Source organism: Dromaius novaehollandiae, chromosome 7, assembly GCF_036370855.1.
Source record: "Dromaius novaehollandiae isolate bDroNov1 chromosome 7, bDroNov1.hap1, whole genome shotgun sequence".
In the NCBI taxonomy this organism is placed as follows: Eukaryota; Metazoa; Chordata; class Aves; order Casuariiformes; family Dromaiidae; genus Dromaius; species Dromaius novaehollandiae.
In genome coordinates, this window is record NC_088104.1 from 36,477,210 (window position 1) to 36,494,727 (window position 17,518).

The 17,518-nt window shown below is 40.7% G+C and overlaps 1 protein-coding gene across 3 annotated transcripts in view; it reads left to right on the forward strand.

The window, feature by feature from the left end:
• The window catches only part of SPATS2L (spermatogenesis associated serine rich 2 like), an 89,510-nt gene that overhangs the window by 548 nt on the left and 71,444 nt on the right, over positions 1–17,518 (forward strand). The gene's annotated exons all lie outside the window — the stretch shown is intronic.

Sequence of the window (17,518 nt, forward strand, 5' to 3'; positions counted from 1 at the left end):
AGCGCAGCCTTTTATCCCTGGTATCTTCGCAGCCAAACGCGCTGAGCCAGCGTCCGTTTGGTCATGAAATGTTGCCTTACGCTTGTGCATGTCCTGTGAAACGCTGCCGTGTATGCTGACATACAAGGTAGGGACGAAGGTTGCTGTGCCCTAGCTACTGTTTCTGCACAAACCCACCCATTTGTGGATTTATTTTATCAGCACCAAGATAAAAGACCAGTAAGGTAACAGTGCTTTTCTTACATTCATCGTCTTTCTTACTATGCTTGAAAAATTTAATCATTAGGTGTCCAATTCTTTGATATGCAGCAGCACCTGGCAATAGTCTCTTGTTATTCTTTATCATAATGCAATGCTTCCTTTGTTGAGCTGTAAATGAAGCTGAGGCTAGGGAAGAAGCTTACACTATTCATAATCCTGAGATGTGAATCACTTATACTACCAGATATGTTTTCCTTAGGAGAACTAAAAGGCATCACAGGAAATCTAGCTCCTTCACTTCAGGTCACATTCCCCTAGATTGAATTGCTTAGTTCCAGCCTGAAAATGTGCATATGCTTTACACACTTCAAGGCAACTAATGGTGTTCCTTGGGAATTCTTTTCTGTTAACTTTTTAATTTGACTTGCTATATATAGTTATAAGTTATAAAGCACCTTTCTCCTGTTTCTTTGAGCCCCTGCCTTAAAATATCTGATGCAACTGTAAAATATCTTCTAAATGTGATTATTCAAAGAAGGTAAACTAAAAAGAGTGCAGCATGCAAAATGTCAAGGTTAGCCAGAAACTTATTTGCAATAGCCTTGAAAGAAATCCTTCTGGGTGGTAGCCTATTGAATGCCACTAGCTACAGTTTTTAAGCTGCTGTGAGCAGGACACTGCGCCCTTGCCACAATTGTTTCCATGAATAGAGTCAACCCATATAAATACAGAATGGTTCCTAGGTTAGAACAAGTTGATGAATTTTGTAAGGCTCCATCACAACCTGCTGGAGCTGAACGCTGTTGCTAGGTTGTGAGTGTTCTCTTCTCCCACTGATTGTGTTATAGGACTTGAAGGAATTTGGCCCTATGCAAGCACAGCAAAATCTGTTAAATGTAATGAGACACCAATCTAGATAAGGGTTGTACTGTGTCGGGTGCTGTATAAATATATAAGGAGATAAGGTCACAGCTCTGGGAAGCCTACTATGTAAGAAAATGTTACAGGAAAGATGGAGGAAATTAAATACCCTTCAGAGTATTTGCAGGATTATCCTTAACTGAAGGGTCTGCTTCCATAGTCCTTACTCAGGCAGGTGGACAGAAGCATGGGCTTGAGGGCTGTTGTTTTATCTGGCATTTAGTAGTGAGCCTAAAAACTGAATACTGTATCTCCAAGCACTTTTTGTTTTAGGGGAGGCTTGGTTCTAGATCTAGATAAAAAAAATTTTTCACCTAGTTTTTTTCACTCGAAGAGATGGAAACAGGGCTAGGTCAGGATACCATCCTGCCATTTCCCAGATTTTAAGGAAATTTGTATCTGGAACTGAAACATGTGGTTTGGGCCTATTTTTAAGAGAAAACACAAGATTCCAATGGCCTGAAACGTGTTTTACATTTTCTTTGAGTTAGTTCTCTTCTAGCAATGGTGGAAATGCTAAAGCTATGCCTGCCAGTAGTTTTAGCCAGTTTGTTTGGTATTAATTCCCCCCAGACTTCCCCCTCCACAGGTTATATTTGTGTTCTGTTTCATCCACACTTGTTGCCTCTCTTGTCATTCTAGGGGCTGTATTTCCCAGTATGCTTTCAGAGTCCCAGCCTTAGTGGTCTCTGGATGCTATAGGTAATGCTATTTATGCAGAATTCAAAAAACTCCTCAGGCATTTTCTCAAATCAACCTGAAGTGGTGCCTTCCTCATCTAAAGGAAAGGTTGAACTCCATTCTTTACTGTGGGCTGGAGGATAAAGGTGCAGCTCCATGACTGCCTCCATATTGAAGGATTTTATTGTCTGTGTTACTGTGTGGGGGAATATGCCTCCATACCTATGGCTGTTGTTGTCTCCTCCATCCTCCCTGTTTTTCTTCACCGTCTCTATCCTCGTGTTTCTCCATCCTTCCCTCTTCATTTTCTTTCCTCCTCAGTTGCTTCACCAGCTTTCTCATGCAACTTTCTCCTTCGTGTGCAAAAATGATCAGTAGTGAAATAGTTAACTTTGATAGTAAAGTGCCTTTATTTTAGTCTGGGCTTTCGGCATCCCAGTCTACCACCTTCCCCTGCTAATACATCATTTGAAAGCAGCATTCTGTAGCATTATTATATCAAAGAATTTGGCCCTGCACTTCACTGAGATTGGAGGGGGGGGGGGGACTGTGGAGTTCACACCTCTTTGAGCTGTTTGTTTCTGAGCACCTTGAGATTCAAGAAGACAATGCAGCATTGTTTTGCCTGTACTTTGCATATGGAAGGTTTTCTTTACAGTCTTGAGGACTATAACTCCATGTTTTACAGGGTGAATGCTGTGTGTGTGAGATAATGGGCCATGGACCTTGGGGATATATTTTGCATGCCAAGGCTTTTACTTCCAGTATGTATTTGAAAGTGACATCGTGTGTGATTCTCACAGCAAAGAATTTGGTCCTGATACTGCCTTCCTGTAGCACGCCAAAGACCAGCTCCTTGCCTGATGTAATTTGGTAGGGCAGTCAGAAGAGCTAAATCTATGTACACCTGGAATCTTTACCAATTGGTGTGTGCAAAGTGTATTGCTTGACTTCAAGAAGGGTTGTGGGAGCACAAGGAATATAAACTCTGGGATGCTGCAGAGCAGCAAGAAGCTGGAGAATGAAAATTGACATTTTTCGACTGCTTAGTTTCACGGTGCGTGGTTGGAACAGATGGGTGAAGAGGGCAAGTCTGACAGCTGTGACTTTTGTTCCTGAATGGAAGTGTGGTAATTCCCATAGTTCTCGATATGGATTAGAAGAAATCTGTTGCTTACTAGTCTTCACTGCCTTTCCTGCTGAAAGTTTGTCCGTAGGAAGCTTGTTTAGAAACTCTGTAATGAAATCATATGTGCAAATCTCATTTTGAGTGTGTGTGCATTTGCGTATAAAACCTGAGAAGTGAAAGTATGATTGAGGGGGGGAAAGAGACAAAACTTTTTCCTATTTATGAGAAAAAGTCAGCAGGTGTAATTGACCCTTCTTTTTGAGAGACTTTGAAAACAAACTTGAAGATGTGTTCAGAATCAAATGCTGGTTTCTGAATGTGAAAATTGTCTTTTTGATGAAGAAGCCCCCGTACACTTTATGGGTGATGGCAAATTCTCTGAATTATGAAGAAGCAGTCGCAATGCTTTCATTTATTATCCTAGTGTAATTATACTTTTGCTAGCTCTTGTACTGAGAAAAAGGCTTCTGATGATTTGCTTTTTAGACAAGACAAATAGTGCTGCAGCCCCTAATTATAGTTCTGGAATAAAGTCAGAACTCCTGGCATATGTTTTAAACTTCTTTTGTAAAACAACAATATAGAATGCTTTTCCATCTTTTTTTTAATACAAAAGAGACTAATCTAAAAATATGCTCTCTGCGTACATATATTAGGAAAGAGTTCTGGCACAACATTGACAAAACACGTTTTTTTTCCTGGTTTGCTCTTAACTGAAGCTATACAGTTTCCTCAAAAACCATGAGTTACAAATAAATCTGCAATACTTTTGTGACTCCTTGTCCTTTTCCTTCAGACAAAAGGCCCTTTCAATCCATTGTGGAACGGTCACTGATTTTCATGTGGTCACTCAAGAAAAGGATAGTGATTGGCCTTTATAATAGGCCTTTCAGTACTCTCTCTAGTGGCTTGCTGACTGAAAAAAAAATGCCTATGGTTGCGTACTGTATCCACTGTTTAAATTACTGATGAATCTAATTTTCCAAGTGTTGAAACGATAAGAGTTCAAGTGGCAAAGAAGCCTTACCTGTTTCTAAATACCACTGTGCTGCTGCACAGTGGTATTTGCTTGGCCTGTGTAAGTTGGTATATTTTTATTTCAGTTGATGTTTATCGGCTAAAGGTCTTGCTGAACTTCTAAAAACAGAAAAGTTGTAGGTAATTTAAACCTGATGTTGCTTAAGTATCTGTGAACTGTTCTTCATCTTCTAAGATGGCTGATGCTGTATTATATTCTGAGTGGTGCCGAGTAATGTTACCTGCTCGTGTTGTGTATGGCCAAGCGGACTGTGAGTGTGATTCCTTAGGACATGCCTATTCTAGAAAGTTGTGGGCATGTTTTGGGTTAGCATTAAACAAGCTGCTACCACTATTGTTTGAGCAATGCAGCCTCACTGAGTTATTATCCTGCAATTAAGGAACTGCTGTATTGGTGAGGCCAACCTGCTTGGCAGTGCTTCAAGAATAAATGTCCCATGTTCTGGGCAGGTGGGCTGGTGTTTGTTGTCCTAGCCTTGTACATCATCTGCTTAGGGAATTGTGGTGTTTGGGAGCAGCACCAAAGGATAGTGTTTGTGCCACGAAAAGTTTGTCAAAGGCAGTAGCTCTTTGGGCTCATAGGTGATTTTGTTAGAAACCTGTGCAGAGCTTGCCCTGAAGCTTCAGCACCAGTGTGTCTGTGTGAGTGCTCTCCGTGGCACAGAGAAGCACATGGCTATTGCTGCTGAAGGCCCCTGCATACTAACAGCTAATGGGGTGGTAGATCAGGCCTTGAGCCTTTTGTGTTGACTCAGGTGCCACTGCCAAGAAGGAGAACTTGAGCTTCAGATGAAGTGTGTACTCAAATGGTCATTTCAAACTGAATTATTTCTTTTCTTAGTAATGTATAAATTAAAAAACACACAAAAACCTTTTCAGTGCACCGGACACTTCCAATTTGTGGCTTCTACTCTTGCACTACACTGAAGTTGTCTACTTTTGGTATTTAGATTACAGTGCCATGTATGATACTCTGTGTGTAATTAAATGCACTAAATGCCTGGCACATGCAGTCTCGGTATGGTGGTACTCAGACTGCGTGGGAATGTGTGCAGAGTGTGTGGTTTATACTAGCCATGGAAAAACCTGCAAGTCCCAAGATGTCATCGCTGTTGCGACTCCTTACAGTGTTGATGGGGGGAATAACTGTGTTATGCAGTAATACTATCCTGTGCAGCATTTGATTTAGTGACCTTTGGACTCAGTCTGAATAAAATGTTGCCTTTTTTGTAATTCTGTTTTCCGATAATAACTTAGTGCTGGCTATAAATTGTTTTGAACAGCCTGGTTTGTTGAGCTGTTGGCCAGAAGCTGTGCTTCAGTGGCAGGATCAGAGCTTGTGTTGTTTTCTCTGGAGTTGAAGAGAGGGATACCCTGAAGGCAGAGTGTTTGCTCAGCACTTAAATGGAGAGAGGCTTCAGCATCTTGGCCTGTGACTCCTGAAGCTTCCTGTGTGCTGCAGCCACTTCACTACTAGAGCGGAAGAATGAAACACATTTCTGATGAGAATCTCCCAAAAACTTAAGGGTTTCTTCTGCAGCAGCCAAACTACATCATGTACAAACATAGTGGAAGCCACAAAAGATGAGGTGATGCATCTGGCCAACAGGGACAGCCAGATCTGAAATGTAAGGGAAGAGGAAGGGAAGAGGTGGAAGGTCAGGCATAGTGTCAGATACACGGAGCTGTAGCAAGTGTAGGGCAAGAGATATACCTGTCATGGGTCCTCAGAAAGGTCTGCCAAGTGAGGCAAATACAGGTGAGCCATAACAGCTGCTGCAGCTGTGCAAAAGGAGGGCCTGAAGGCCTGAGGTAGTGCAGAGAGCAGAAGATGGTGGTTGGAAAGAGCCCTGGGGAGAGTGGGAGCTCAGGGAAGTACCTACGTGCTAGAAGGAGCACTGGCAGTCAGAGAGCACCAGATTTTTGACCATAGCTATGTAGATACCCAAGTGGGGATAGGAGCTTGTGAGGTGAGGGTGAAAGGGAGGAATTGCAAGGGAGGTCTCCTCTGTGTAACACTGAAACAAGATCAGAGTTTCTATGGACCTGATGGAAGTGACAGATAGGATTTTTTCTCAGGTTTGGGCACTGGGTTAAGAATCTAGTGGAAATGATGAGCTCTTACCAGTTCACGTGTTACTAGTTTAGAGCCAGATTCTTCTGGAGCTTATACTGACTGAAATCCCCAAGGCAAGCACAGAATTTGGCCCATTATTATTGCTTCCTTGTCACTCAGCAAGAACAGTTCTCTCCTTGTTGCCTGTTTTTGAGACCGCACACCTGTTTCTAATATCCATTCTTTTGTGCCTTTTGAATCATTGACCCACACATGCTGATTCTTCACCAAATTGTCAGTGGATCAGAGGTTTTTGTGGTAGTAAGGCCAGAAAATGTGGTTGGCATAGCTGCACTAACTGATTGCAATTGCTGTACTGACTGTTTTTAATGTAATAATGATTACTTTATCCTAAAAGAATTAAAATAGCTGTCCAAACAGCAGTGTGTTGGGGAAACCTTGAGCTGACCAGTCAGCTTTACAGCAGAAGAGTTCTGGCTCTCTAGGGTTTATCTTTCTGTGTAAAAGGGTACTATGGAAAGCATCATAATTCTTCCTGGCACACACTGAAGACAGGAAATCCTCAACATCAGCGGGGTTGCATTGTTGTGATACTGATGTAAAATCAGTATCTTGCCCTGTGGTCTATTTAATATTTCTTAACTTCTGCTTTTTTATTTGTAGTTACTTTTTATATTTAAGTTTACTGGCTTCTTGATATAAGAGAGTTCTAAGCATTAAAAGTTTTAATGATCTAGTATTGGGCTTGCATTGCAGTATGACATGTAATCTTTCAATTTATTCCTGTTGTGAGAGACCCAAGGCCTTCATGAACCTGGAATAGGTGAAATCCAGGTCCTCTGCAGCTTAATTTTTGGGGATGGGATTTTTCAAACTAAGATCCTATCAATACTTCATATATATTATAAATTCTGCAGCACTTTTTATTTGAGTAGGAGTTTGGCTCTGTGTCCTTAGCCGGGAATACCATATGAGAGAGCGAGCTGTGGAGCAGGCTGGATGTTGTGTGCTGCCTTTCACTGGAGTAGTCCTGTGTTTATATGGTGCTCAGTCCTGAAACTTGTGGCAGCTCTGTGAGAGGGTTCACAGTCTGTAGAGTGTTTTGAGACGAGAGGTGCTCTAGAACGTGAAGCACTGTATTTTGTAATAGAGAGGACAGGCCAACAAAAAAAGGAAATTCTGAACAAGGGCAGTTTGGCATTCTGGAAAGTCACTCTGCTGCTGCCTGTTCTGACAACAGATGGTCTTGTATGTAAATTCATCCATTGCAGTGCCACCAATTGACAAAGAATGATGGGTCTCCTTTCTCTATGCTGATGGGATGAGTTGAGGTTCCCATGTTAACATTAGCATGATTCACTTCTCTTAAGTTACACTGTATCTGACCCTGAGCGCTATTTTGATTCTCTTGGCTCACTATCCTATAGATGAGGAAAGGTAGGAAGCTTCTAATTGCCTTCTCAGTGTTGGATTTTCAGAGATGTTGAGTATAGAAAGTTTTAATTGGAATTGTGTGCAGCCAGGTCCTCCAAAAATCAGGCTGTAGGTGAATAGTGGTACCTTCCAAAGCATTTTAATGAGTTGCTAAAGAGCAAAAGCAGATTTATTAAGCTGTAACAAGGGGCTTGTTAAATGGAAAAGGAATTGTCTTGGAGTTGCAAGGTCTATTAAACTGCAAAAAAGTTAGTTATTTTCAGCGTTGCATCATGTTAAAGAGATAAAGCAATGATTTTTGCAATTTTTAATTAAACCGAATAGCACACTTTTAAAATATCACTCACTGGTTTAATTGTGCTCTTTTAAAATTATCTTCATTCTTTTAGAGAGACTTGAGCCTAATATTAAAGATTACTTCTCTGTAACTTTTCTTAACCAACCAAACATAAAAACCAACCTCCCTTCTCCCAACCCAACCTTCAAGATTAGTTATTATTGCTTAGGACAAAATATGGCCCTCTTATGTCTTGCTGTAGTGCTCGTTCCGGGCTGAACTCTATGCCTACCAGCTTCTGCATCCTTACTGAGCTGCCTGGGAAGTCAGGGCCAGCTCTTCAGAAGTGATTTAATAGAAATGGTCAAACAGCATGGCAGGAAGTGCCACTTTCTGCACTGCTGGAAGACCTAGGCAAGGACAACTTATTCTGAAGCCTTGGACTGTAAGGTAGGAACGCAGTGAAGGGTCTTCACCACACACATACAGGAGTGAGTGAGGATCTTGCGGGGCTGCTGTAGTCCTGCAGGCCTTATGGCAGGAATGGTGAACCACTGGAACTGATGCCTGCAGGCACCATGTTTGCGATAACATGAGTGACATTGCCTATGCTGTTTTTTTAAAATTATTGTTATTAATAAATTTGTTACCAGACTCCAAAAAAGACTTTGTCTTTTGCTAGTTAAGGAGCTTTGGCAATGGACTTCAGGGGGACTTTTGTGACACATTTTCAGATGTTTTCAGATTGCAGTACTGGCCACAGGAAGGTGCTTTGGGAAAGAACCTGCTGTTAATTGAAATGGAAAGCACAGGGATACACAGGCTCTTGAACTGCAGATGGATGACTTTAGAGATAGACCATAAATTATTAGGCCTCCATATTAATGCAGATGTAGAAGGGTGCTTGCTCGTGGCTGAAAGTTAAAAAAAAGAAAAAAAAAACAAAAATAAGGCCAAGTATACAAATAAATCATGTTGATAAAAAGAAACAGCCAAAAAGCACTTAGACGACAGGGATAGCATAGAAATATATCAGCCATATGAGCACTGTCTGAACTCTCCTAGGTGAGATTTTCAGCACGTGTGGTCTGAGGAAGTCTAAGAAGTGTGTGTGCCATCTGTGCTCTCATATATTGAAACAGAGATAAAGATACTATGATTTATGCTGGTCTGACTCTGCATGCTCTTTTTCTATCACAGTTTTAAATTCTCATATAGTTTCTTCTTTGAAAGAATGTACCAAATTTACCATCCCACGGCTTGATCTTTTATCGGGATCAGTATAGGAATAAAAATGGGGCCTGATCCTTTCCTGTTTCTGGCCATCTCCCCAGAGTGCTTGGGATTCTGTCCCCATATTCAGGGCAGTGCCTGAAACTTAGAGCCATCCAGGAGTTTATTTGCTTTTTATTAGAATCTAGGTTTTTTGGGTTTTGTTTTTTTTTAAACAAGATCTGAAAAACCTAAGCTTTTGCCTCAGAGTGGCTAATGAATCCAGGCTGATAATATATATGGAAGATTTGGCCTCGGATGGCATGAAGTGAATGAAGTCTCGTAATTCGTTGAGAAGCCTGCAAGAGATCTGCTGGTAGATCCTAACTGCTACATGTTAGTAGCGGTGTGTTAATATTCCTGTGATTACTGACAGATGTGAACATTCCTTTGCGAGAAACAGAAAGAGCTTCAGTGTTTTGAACCTCTAAAGGTCTTTTTACCAAAATGACAGGCTGTCAAGAAAAGAACCATGCATACAGAGAGCACATCTTTCCAAGCTGTTACAAAAATGGCTGTGCCATTCCATTTCCATTTATGCAAAAGGTATGTAAACGGTAAGGCCAACGCAACACATGTATCTCTGGAAACTTGTCTGTGTTGCTGGTGAGTGTAGTTTCTTAATGACAGTTTCTCTTGTGGCATTAAATCTGTGGAATTCCAGTTCTAGTTTTGCAGGAATTGATTTGCCAGTTGGTACGTGTCAGTCTCTTGTGTAAAACATTAAAAGGTACTTGACTGAGCAGCTCTCTGTTCTGTTGAATAATGTTTGTTAAGCAGCTTAGATCACAGGTTCTGGCCAGCCCTGGCTACATCACCTCTGTTACACAGGCTCCCGATCTGGGGCTTTACCTTGCTTTCCAGTTTCTGATTTTTTTTTTTTTTTTTTAAACAGCTCTGTCCCTTGCCTTTCCATGATATTATAGCAGCTAGATTTAGGTCAAACAAGTATCCTAAGGGAGATGCTGTTTTCAGAAGTCTTCTCTTGCTTAAATGCCAGGCCTATGAGATGGACAAGTTGATGGTATCTCTGGTAATCCACTGGACTTTTCACTGGGGTAGAATGCTATGTTTTGTCTTGGGGCTTTTTAAAATGTCCAGTTATACCTAAAGTTTGAAGGTTTTCCTCAAGTTTTTCTGTTCCTTTTCCTTAACTGTAAGGCATCAGAGTTGAAGGAAGCCGTATCAGGGCTTTCACCTTTGTTGCTGATAGGGCTAATGTTACATATTACATAGACTGAGTTAATTTCCTCCTCAGAGAGCTATCACAGTTCACATTTCTCTTATGCATTTGCAGCATGTTCATTTTTGGGGGTAGGAATGGGCAGGTCTGTTATGACAGAAGGCTGCAATCTGAGTTTTTCCTTTATTCCTTCCCTTATCTTGGAAGTTCTGACAATGATCATAGGGAAATGAGTGAAAGATAGGCCTCTGATACAATGAAGAAGGGATATTTTATTTTTATATGCTACCCATTTCTAAATATGTGAGATTAAAATAATTCTCCCTCTTGTTTTTTTTCCTCAAAGTGCCTTGTCCATATAAAATACATTTGTATAGCCTTAAATTTTCTTTAAAAAAAGTGTTTCTTCTCTCTGCTCCCTTTACTTTTTCTTTAGAGAAGATGTAATGAAAAGAATAATTAAAGTGTATAATGTTCTGAAAATTCTCTAAATAGGAATTGAAATTTGAAAATGTGTTGTATCTTTTTGCTTCCTCCCAAACTAGTTCCTGGAGATTGCATTCTCAGCAGAATCTCCATAGTCCTATGAAACTTCTCTGCTTTTGTAGTTAAAGGGGGATGTAGCCCTCTTTTCTGCAATAACAATGGCAACAATAAAATGGAAAAGGCTGCTAATTTCGGATATATTTAATAGTCAGCACACGCACAAATCAAATGGAAACCTTACACTATCAACACACAAAAAAATGCTGAAATGCCAGTACAGACTGTGAGCTGGCGGGTGGAATTTGAAGGTTGGGTTTTTCTGATGCAAGAGTAAAGCTTATCAGTCTCCTTGTTGTGTTAAAGTGTGAGTGGGAATGGGATAGAGAAATGTTCATAAAATGCTTTGCAAAACTGAGTAAAAATGTAGGTGGGATGGTCTCAGTGGTGACCTAAATTATACCATTTGGGCATTTCAGTCATTCTGTACAGTTCTGTACCAAAGCCGGTATTAAGGATCTCTTAACCCACACCCAACATACTCTAATGATGCAGGAATCCCTCTGTGTTCTTGTCCCATCTCTGCTCTTGATATGCTGCATGACCTCCTCCTGTGCCTATTTCTATTCTCCCTTCTTCCCCACTTGACTACTTAGATTGCTGCTCCCTTGGTGTTTGCAGTGCCTGGCATAACAGAACCCCCTCTGTCCCAGCCTCTCAGTGCTAGGGTCATACAGCTAACAGCACTGTGTAATTCGGGATTAACCAGAAGCTTTTATAGTAGAAAAAGCTGTGTAAAGTTTGATCTGTAAACTGCCCCCAGCCAGTTTGCTGCACCCTGTGCCCTGAAGCAGTCCATGCAGTTCAGTATATTTACTGTACCATGTGTGTATTTTTGTTCCGTTAAGAATCTGATATGCGACTCTGGTGCTCATAATTGCTGTCTGTCTAGCTCCTTGACAGAATTCAGGTTGATGCTCGCTGTCAGCTGTTCTTCACGGATGACCAGGAGTGAGCTTCTGTTTAACGGCAGTGCATTTTATCCAGTTCTGTGTCCTCAGACCGGAGGATAAAACCTGCCTTCTATTCCCTCCAGGCCAACCTGTGTTTCCTTTGTTGTTTTTTAAAAATTGCCTATCAAATATCCAAAATGCACCCAATGCAATTCATCATAAATCTTCCCATGGATGCAGAGTTTATTTGCCCTACCCTCCTAGAGTGAATTTCTGAAATGATTTTTTAGTTTTTAGAAACTGAAAAACTTTAGTACTACGTACAATGATGCTGCATCATTCATTCTGAAGGCCTGCATCTATGAAGAATGGAGCACCCTTGCCTGCTCTATGAATTTTTCTGAATAGTCCCTCAGTTTGAGCAGGCTGTCATTATGCGGGTGTGGGGATTTTTGTTGTTGCTTTCTCTGCACTTTGCACATGAATTTGTACCATAAAGAGCCCTTGACAAGATATTTATTACTTGGTTCTAGAATATCAGCCCTTTGCAGATCAGGTAGAGATTATTTCGCTCCTTTCATATGCTTAGCTTGGCAAAAAGCAGATCTCTATCTTGAGGTGTAGATTTATTGCTGAATATATCTCAGTGACACCAGTTGTATATTTCAACTAATCCAGAATGTATGTATTGTGGTATTTTAACTCAAAAGATGTTTTTAACAGAAATTTGCAACAAATTCAGAATTTTCTGAGAAGTATCATGAGTTAGTCCTACTGTCGTCATTTGCTATGAACATTTTTTCTGCTGGAACAACTACCGAAAAGAAGGAAAAAGCTCTTTTAAAAATACATCAACCATAAATGGCTTCTGATCCTGAAGTCGATCTTAAACTTCCAGGAGCAGTATGAATCAGAGTCTTGTAAATAGTAAGTACAAGAACTGGGATTTGTCCTGATTCTTTCTGTTTTGGACATCTCATTGTTGGCTTTTTCCCTCTCTTAATAGCCTGTTTTGATAAAGGTTGAGAGCATCTCACATTGTTTCCTGTATCCCGTTGTGTCAGTGTAGCTGGTCTTCCTGCCTTCCTGGCCCTGTGAGCCATGATGAAGAGCCAGGAGACTTCTCTGCATTCCGGTGAGGTTGTGAAAAGGGAAACGTTGGAGCAATTCACAAGCTAGATGTGATGGTGACTTTCTGCAAGTCTTACAGCCCCACTGTGAGATGCTTTAGAGCTGCACATGCAGCAGCTTGCCCTGGCTATCAAGTGTTGTTGACTCAGCAGCTCCTGATGGTTTCCTCTGCCTGGAACCAGGAGTTGGGACTGTGCAGCAGCCCACACGCTTGTGCCGTCCTGCTGCTGGTCATCTGCTAGTGCCTTGGCAGAGGGGCAGCACTCCAGCTGCAGCCCAAAGCCATTGACTCACTGGTGTTAGTATGTCACACCTCCAGTCAATTCTGTGTGCATAGTAGCAGGCACTTAACACCCCATCTCTGATCTGGAAGGCATCTCAGTCCTTCAGGTAAGTCGGCTCCCTAATTATCTGCTGCTGGCAGGAAATAGCTGTGAAGCGTCGACAGCAATACAGGCTTAGGATTTTCAGCCATGCTTCAGGGACAGCTTGAATACTGATAGTTTGCTGTTAGCATATTGTGTGTTAAATTAAGCATTTTGTTTATATGTGAAAGATGTAGTCATTTCGCTGTTACTTTGTAACTTGGTGATTCTGCTTTTAATAGCCAGTTTTTAGAATGTGCTGTAGTCCTGAACAGACACCAGGAGTTGCTCCTATAGCTTCTCAAATTCACTGGCTCTAGTAATTCGCTAGGAGGAGAGATGTACTTATGAACTGAAGATTAAAACACTAAGGTGGCTGAGGCAAGTTTCAGTTTTTAGCATATCAGCTGATCAAGGTGATCTCATACTCATATAAGGTGGTCAGGGAGTGTTTGTGACATGTGCAGGTATGGATGTTAAGCTATTTGCTGACATCTGAAAGCCTCAGCTTTTCCTACTGAGGACCATATTCCATATGAGGAATTACATTGACTTGATTTCATCAGTAATGTGAGCAGAGCATACACCACGTAGTTATATACCCTGTGAAAGCCTGGAGACCCTAAAAATGAGCCAGATAGGTTGCAGCCATATTTATTTTTATTGCGCCCACTTTTCCTTAAAACAAACAAGCAAAGTTCTTAAGAAATAAAAGGGAAAAATAAGTAACATCAATGTATTGTTGAGTTTGCAAATCTGAAACAAGTGGAAGTCAGTTCCCAAAGCAAAGGTTGGAGATGGTACAAACACTGTGCACACAGGTAGTGTTTTCCATGCAACTTTTTCTCATGAAATGTAATGTTGCTTTTTTTAGTATACAATAAAGTATGCAGACTATGTCTTGTGGGTGAGTTGATGTTTCTGGAGCAGACTTTACTCTTGATGTATCAAAGGCACTTAGAACAGAGGTGCTAAGTCATTTGCTGGGGCTGAGGTGTCAGTTGCTGGGGCACAACATCAGCAGTAAATACGTATTTGTTCCTAGGAAAGTAAATATAGACTGAAATTCTGAATGAATGATCCATACTGAGGGTACTATGCCATTAGACTGGGCCAAACTGTGGTTTCCTTTAGCCTATAATATATTTGAGTTCAGCAAAGGCATTCGGTGTTTTCACCAGCACTCACTCTTATCCAAGTCCACCAGCAAGAAAAAAAAAAGTGGTATTTCTGCTTAATTTTAGCCAAATTCCTCAATGAGTAAGAGCCTATAACAAGCTTTTATACTGAAGTCCAGGCCAAAATATTTTAAGTCATCAAAGAAACAGTAAATTCCAACATAAAAAGTTTGCTCCAAACTTTGGGGCTTTTTTGTGCTATTTGTATGTCATTCCCATGAAATGACTGCTTTGACGTACAAATTAGTGTTTCATGGAGCCTTCTGTCTCAGGCCTGAGAGAGCTCTGCATGCTTTCCTTTGTGATGTGAAATTCCACATGCAAGTGAGTTCTCATTACAGTCATGACTGAGGCTGACCAGGATCCTCTGGGTAATTTTGCTCCTTCTTCCTGTTAAAAGTTCAGAAGAGTCTAGAGCTCTATTTACATTTGTAGATTGATTTCAGGATTCATTTACGTTCATTATAATCCCATTCTTAGAATTTATATAGAACAGGAAAAGAGGACGTTTCCCCATCCTAAAAGGAGGGTAGTAAGGATTAGGCTTTTATAACAGAAGGAACATTTCTAATCCCAAAACCTCTATGCTGTAAAATCCAGAGCACATGCTTCCTGGAAACAATTGCATTGGGTTAGGTTGTGTTCAGCTCTTGCAGGAGTGTCTGGGAGGAAAAAGGAGTGTGAGACAGCTCATACAATAGCTGGCTGTGAGCTCTCAGTCCTCCTTTATTCCGGAGGTTAGGTCATCTAGGAAGGAGTGAGGGGGAACCAGATCTGAGGATCTCATTGTTGCTGTATTCCTGGCCCCACGGCTGGGCCAGTGCTCCCTCAGGGGAAGATGGTACTTGCTGTTCTGATTCATGGTGCACAATGAACATCCCTCTGCTGGGCTTTGTAAGGATTCCCAGGAGATCCCATCTCCTTCAGGGGGCTTCATGCCTAGTTGCATTGTTATAAAAGCAGACTTAACCTTGTAGGTATCCTGGCATGATATACTGTTGATGGAAGGTTCTGGCTTTCACATTCCTGGTCTGGTGTTTTCTTCATAAGCACAGCAAGGGCAACAGGAGGCCAAATCCTCTGAATTCCCCTAATCTCCATGTTCCAGTTTAACTTGGAGGAAGCATTTCTATGTGCAGTATATGGTTGGGGCTTTCTGATGTTATTTATTTCAGTCTTTGATATTCAGAGCACACAGCAAAATCCAGTGTCACCTGAGCTGATACTGCAACATTATGTGTATTTGCCTGTTGCAGCCTGGACTGAGAGGATGAAATGGTTTTCTGTCTCTAGCAATTAGGATTAACTTATAATAATGCCTAGGAAAGGAAAAGTTGTAAACCTGTTCCTCAAGATTGAGCCTTTCAGTGTCCACTGTAAATTTCATAATACCTGTTTATTCTATGTGTTAAGCACATGTCTGCTATAGCTATATAATGTTGTTTTTTAGTACTGATCTCACTGGCTTACCTGTGGCACTTAGCTGCTATAATAGTCTACTAAATTGCAGCATAAACTCAGTATCCACAACATCAATGCATTATCTACTACGCGTTATGTTTAGCAGATACCCTTCTTTGTTTCCTGAAGTTATCCCTCATTCAATTAAAAGCATATCTGTTCTCTGCCTACTGTTTGTTTAGATAAGCAAATCACTTAAACTTTTTTAAAAAGTACCATTTATATACTCATATCCTGACCAAAAGAGTATACCTTGAAATGTATATAACTAGGCCAATGTATGTATTTCGGTATTAAGAAAATGTCTATATGATTTTGTGGCAGTTGAATGAATTGCTTTATAAAGTGCTGCAAAAAAACATTTTGCAGAATGAGGGCAAAACTTATCCCACTTAATTGCGCGAAATATGAAGCACTACTGACTCGAGAAATTTCTGTCCTCCTGTTGGGAAGCCAAAGACAGACTACCTGGAGGATGTGCCAGTTTGAAAACAGTGGTGATTGCACTTTAATTGAGAATGAGGTATTCCAGCTGTCATTGATTGTAGAAGCTGCAAAATGCTTAGTTGTTCTGGTTTACTAGAGATGAATGGAAGGGTAGTTTCTGCCCAGAAAATGACATTGTGGGTATTTTTTGGAACTTACTTACACTTTTTATGATCTTTTTTAGAAATAATCATAAGATTATGTTCTGTGTAAACTAACATGCTTAAATTTATAGGGGTCCACATTCTGAACTTTCTAGTAAATCTGTGGAGATTATTTTTAACTTGTCATTGCCTATCCTGTCAGAGATGCATTATTTTAGAGAGTTCCTCAACCTCAATAAAAGCAAGCTTTCCTGGCAGATTGGCCTTTCAGTGTACAAAAATGGCGAATAAAACTCACAATAGACTCAAAGGGGTGGCAGAATTCAATTAGGAGAGAGGCAGTCTTCACAGAGGCATGGGAAATCTGTAGGAGTCCACAGATTGTACAGAATCTTTTTCTTTCTTGCTCTTCTGTGCATCTTCACTAGCCCCTGAAGTCTGTGGAAAATGGAGACCCCATAGCTCCTCTAGGCACTAAATGTATCTGGGCTCCTGAGGGTACCAGTGATTGTCTTAAGCAGGGCTCTCCAGCTTTGTGATGTTGCTTGGTTACCATCATTCCCACAACTCTCAAATAAAGCAAAGCAAATATAAAAACTAGTTTCTATTTATGGGCTGGGCTACTGTACAGATCCAAACAAAACAAAACTGTAAATCCTCCACAGCTTTAGTGATCTTTTTTTTTCTTTTTTCCTCAAGTATTCCACTTGGCTAGTCACAAAAGCTTTCTGTTTAAAATGTTTTTTCAGTGTATTAGACTACTTCTAGGATTCTGCACAAACTCATGGGCTTTTTTGCTGGTAATCCTCTAAGCCCAGAAGCGAGAATCCTTACTAAAAATATAGGATAACAAATAATGGCTCACGCCATTGCTAACTCTGACTGGGATATAAGAGGAACAAAGCATCTTTCTGTGACACTGCCTTTTAGAGGAAAAGCAGGGATGAGCTTTACCTTGTTGCTTTAATTGTCAGAAAAACCTTAGGAAGCAGTAAACCTGGTGAATATACTTTGTGTGTGTCATCCCTTGGGGGTAGGGAAAGGGGGCAAAGCTTAGCTTAGAATATGTTAAGGAATATCTTGTTTATTAATAATAATGAACTATTGTGGAGAACCATCTGGCTGAGGATCTCATACGGTTTTA